Source organism: Vanacampus margaritifer, unplaced genomic scaffold (genome assembly GCF_051991255.1).
Source record: "Vanacampus margaritifer isolate UIUO_Vmar unplaced genomic scaffold, RoL_Vmar_1.0 HiC_scaffold_97, whole genome shotgun sequence".
NCBI lineage: Eukaryota > Metazoa > Chordata > Actinopteri > Syngnathiformes > Syngnathidae > Vanacampus > Vanacampus margaritifer.
In genome coordinates this window covers 30,001-35,000 of record NW_027520807.1, presented here as the reverse complement: position 1 = coordinate 35,000, position 5,000 = coordinate 30,001, and positions in this window count along the sequence as shown.

Here is a 5,000-nt window from a genome sequence, read left to right as displayed (position 1 = left end):
CTTTTTTTGAAATATTTTCAGAGTGCCACCTCTGGAGCCTCTGCAGCGGGGGCTCTCGCCTGCCTGGTCACCCGTCATTCATTTCAATGGGGGGGGATATGGACGCCTGGTCACCCGGCATTCATTTCAATGGGGAGATTGGAGCCCTGGGCATCCGGCCTTCATTTCAATGGGGGATTTGGACGTCTGGTCACCCGCCATTCATTTCAATGGGGAGATTGGAGCCCTGGGCACCCGGCCTTCATTTCAATGGGGGATTTGGACGCCTGGTCACCCGCCATTCATTTCAATGGGGGGATTTGGACGCCTGGTCACCCGGCATTCATTTCAATGGGGAGATTGGAGCCCTGGGCATCCGGCCTTCATTTCAATGGGGGATTTGGACGTCTGGTCACCCGCCATTCATTTCAATGGGGAGATTGGAGCCCTGGGCATCCGGCCTTCATTTCAATGGGGGATTTGGACGTCTGGTCACCCGCCATTCATTTCAATGGGGAGATTGGAGCCCTGGGCACCCGGCCTTCATTTCAATGGGGGATTTGGACGCCTGGTCACCCGCCATTCATTTCAATGGGGGGATTTGGACGCCTGGTCACCCGGCCTTCATTTCAATGGGGGATTTGGACGCCTGGTCACCCGCCATTCATTTCAATGGGGAGATTGGAGCCCTGGTCACCCGGCCTTCATTTCAATGGGGGATTTGGACGCCTGGTCATCCGCCATTCATTTCACTGGGGAGATTGGAGCCCTGGGCACCCGGCCTTCATTTCAATGGGGGATTTGGACGCCTGGTCACCCGCCATTCATTTCAATGGGGAGATTGGAGCCCTGGGCACCCGGCCTTCATTTCAATGGGGGATTTGGACGCCTGGTCACCCGCCATTCATTTCACTGGGGAGATTGGAGCCCTGGGCACCCGGCCTTCATTTCAATGGGGGATTTGGACGCCTGGTCACCCGCCATTCATTTCACTGGGGAGATTGGAGCCCTGGGCACCCGGCCTTCATTTCAATGGGGGATTTGGACGCCTGGTCACCCGCCATTCATTTCACTGGGGAGATTGGAGCCCTGGGCACCCGGCCTTCATTTCAATGGGGGATTTGGACGCCTGGTCACCCGCCATTCATTTCAATGGGGAGATTGGAGCCCTGGGCACCCGGCCTTCATTTCAATGGGGGATTTGGACGCCTGGTCACCCGCCATTCATTTCACTGGGGAGATTGGAGCCCTGGGCACCCGGCCTTCATTTCAATGGGGGATTTGGACGCCTGGTCACCCGCCATTCATTTCAATGGGAAGATTGGAGCCCTGGTCAAGCCCTGAAGAGAGACGCTCTCCCCCTGGTCCATGGCGCTCTCCCCCTGGTCCATGGAGTCCCGCAAACGGCCAGCATCAAGCCCCGAAGACAGGCGCTCTCCCACTGGTCCGTGGAGCCCCGAAGACACGCGCCAACAGCCAGCATCAAGCCCCCAAAGAGAGGCGCTCTCCCCCTGGTCCTTGGAGCCCCGCCGACGGCCAGCGACAAGCCCCGAAGTGAGGCGCTCTCCTCCTTGTTCGGCACATGCACGCACACACACCCCTCCGCACGAGCCCCTGTGCGCCCGGCGCGCCCGCAGTTGGAAGAAGGGAAAGAGGGGGAAGAGCTGGAAGTGCTGGAAGTGCTGGAAGTGCTGGAAGTGCTGGAAGTGCTGAAAGTGCTGAAAGTGCTGAAAGTAAAGGGGAAAGCGGACAGCGGCCAGCGGACAGCGGCCAGCGGACAGCGGCCAGCGGACAGCGGCCAGCGGACAGCGGCGACAGGCCAAATGTGCTGAGGGCGGCCGCCTATAGTGCTCCTATTTCGGCTATGGCAGGCGCTCTCCCCCTGGTCCATGGCGCTTTCCCCCCGGTCCATGGAGCCCCGTCAACAGCCAGCAACAAGCCCCAAAGAGAGGCGCTCTCTCCCTGGTCCATGGAGCCCCGCCAACAGGCATCAAGCCCCGAAGAGAGGCACTCTCCCCCTGGTCCATGGCGCTCTCCCCCTGGTACATGGAGCCCCGCCAACAGCCAGCAACAAGCCCCGAAGAGAGGCGCTCTCCCCCTTGTCCATGGCGCTCCAGGATGGGGGGGCCAAATGTGCTGAGGGCGGCCGCCTATAGTGCTCTTATTTCGGCTATGGCAGGTGCTCTCCCCCTGGTCCATGGCGCTCTCCCCCTGGTCCATGGAGCCACGCCAACAGCCAGCAACAAGCCCCAAAGAGAGGCGCTCTCCCCCTGGTCCATGGAGCCCCGCCAACAGGCATCAAGCCCCGAAGAGAGGCGCTCTCCCCCTGGTCCATGGCGCTCCAGGATGGGGGGGCCAAATGTGCTGAGGGCGGCCGCCTATAGTGCTCTTATTTCGGCTATGGCAGGTGCTCTCCCCCTGGTCCATGGCGCTCTCCCCCTGGTCCATGGAGCCACGCCAACAGCCAGCAACAAGCCCCAAAGAGAGGCGCTCTCCCCCTGGTCCATGGAGCCCCGCCAACAGGCATCAAGCCCCGAAGAGAGGCGCTCTCCCCCTGGTCCATGGCGCTCCAGGATGGGGGGGCCAAATGTGCTGAGGGCGGCCGCCTATAGTGCTCTTATTTCGGCTATGGCAGGTGCTCTCCCCCTGGTCCATGGCGCTCTCCCCCTGGTCCATGGAGCCACGCCAACAGCCAGCAACAAGCCCCAAAGAGAGGCGCTCTCCCCCTGGTCCATGGAGCCCCGCCAACAGGCATCAAGCCCCGAAGAGAGGCGCTCTCCTCCTGGTCCATGGCGCTCCAGGATGGGGGGGCCAAATGTGCTGAGGGCGGCCGCCTATAGTGCTCTTATTTCGGCTATGGCAGGTGCTCTCCCCCTGGTCCATGGCGCTCTCCCCCTGGTCCATGGAGCCACGCCAACAGCCAGCAACAAGCCCCAAAGAGAGGCGCTCTCCCCCTGGTCCATGGAGCCCCGCCAACAGGCATCAAGCCCCGAAGAGAGGCGCTCTCCTCCTGGTCCATGGCGCTCCAGGATGGGGGGGCCAAATGTGCTGAGGGCGGCCGCCTATAGTGCTCTTATTTCGGCTATGGCAGGTGCTCTCCCCCTGGTCCATGGCGCTCTCCCCCTGGTCCATGGAGCCACGCCAACAGCCAGCAACAAGCCCCAAAGAGAGGCGCTCTCCCCCTGGTCCATGGAGCCCCGCCAACAGGCATCAAGCCCCGAAGAGAGGCGCTCTCCTCCTGGTCCATGGCGCTCCAGGATGGGGGGGCCAAATGTGCTGAGGGCGGCCGCCCATAGTGCTCTTATTTCGGCTATGGCAGGCGAGAGCCCCCGCTGGAGGTGGCACTCTGAAAATATTTCGAAAAAAGTTGACTTTGAAAAAATTTGAGAACCAGGATTGGGGGGCCAAATGTGCTGAGGGCGGCCGCCTATAGTGCTCTTATTTCGGCTATGGCAGGTGCTCTCCCCCTGGTCCATGGCGCTCTCCCCCTGGTCCATGGAGCCCCGCCAACAGCCAGCAACAAGCCCCAAAGAGAGGCGCTCTCCCCCTGGTCCATGGAGCCCCGCCAATAGCCAGCAACAAGCCCCAAAGAGAGGCGCTCTCCCCCTGGTCCATGGAGCCCCGCCAACAGGCATCAAGCCCCGAAGAGAGGCGCTCTCCCCCTGGTCCATGGCGCTCTCCCCCTGGTCCATGGAGCCCCGCCAACAGCCAGCAACAAGCCCCAAAGAGAGGCGCTCTCCCCCTGGTCCATGGCGCTCCAGGATGGGGGGGCCAAATGTGCTCACTGAGGCCGCCCATGGCGCTCCTATTTCGGCTATGGCAGGCGAGAATCCCCCTGGGAAGTGGCACTCTGAAAATATTTTGAAAAAAGTTGACTTTGAAAATTTTTGAGAACCAGGATTTGGGGGGCCAAATGTGCTGAGGGCGGCCGCCTATAGTGCTCTTATTTCGGCTATGGCAGGTGCTCTCCCCCTGGTCCATGGCGCTCTCCCCCTGGTCCATGGAGCCCCGCCAACAGCCAGCAACAAGCCCCAAAGAGAGGCGCTCTCCCCCTGGTCCATGGAGCCCCGCCAATAGCCAGCAACAAGCCCCACAGAGAGGCGCTCTCCCCCTGGTCCATGGAGCCCCGCCAACAGGCATCAAGCCCCGAAGAGAGGCGCTCTCCCCCTGGTCCATGGCGCTCTCCCCCTGGTCCATGGAGCCCCGCCAACAGCCAGCAACAAGCCCCAAAGAGAGGCGCTCTCCCCCTGGTCCATGGCGCTCCAGGATGGGGGGGCCAAATGTGCTCACTGAGGCCGCCCATGGCGCTCCTATTTCGGCTATGGCAGGCGAGAATCCCCCTGGGAAGTGGCACTCTGAAAATATTTTGAAAAAAGTTGACTTTGAAAATTTTTGAGAACCAGGATTTGGGGGGCCAAATCTGCTGAGGCAGGCCGCCCATAGCGCTCCTATTTCGGCTATGGCAGGCGCTCTCCCCCTGGTCAATTTCAACCCCTGGGCACCCGCCAGTCGATTTTGACCCCTGGGCACCCGCCATCCAATGTCAACCCCTGGGCACCCGCCAGTCGATTTCGACCCCTGGGCACCCGCCATCCAATGTCAACCCCTGGGCACCCGCCAGTCGATTTCGACCCCTGGGCACCCGCCATCCAATGTCAACCCCTGGGCACCCGCCAGTCGATTTTGACCCCTGGGCACCCGCCATCCAATGTCAACCCCTGGGCACCCGCCATCCAATGTCAACCCCTGGGCACCCGCCAGTCGATTTCGACCCCTGGGCACCCGCCATCCAATGTCAACCCCTGGGCACCCGCCAGTCGATTTCGACCCCTGGGCACCCGCCATCCAATGTCAACCCCTGGGCACCCGCCAGTCGATTTCGACCCCTGGGCACCCGCCATCCAATGTCAACCCCTGGGCACCCGCCAGTCGATTTCGACCCCTGGGCACCCGCCATCCAATGTCAACCCCTGGGCACCCGCCAGTCGATTTCGACCCCTGGGCACCCGCCATCCAATGTC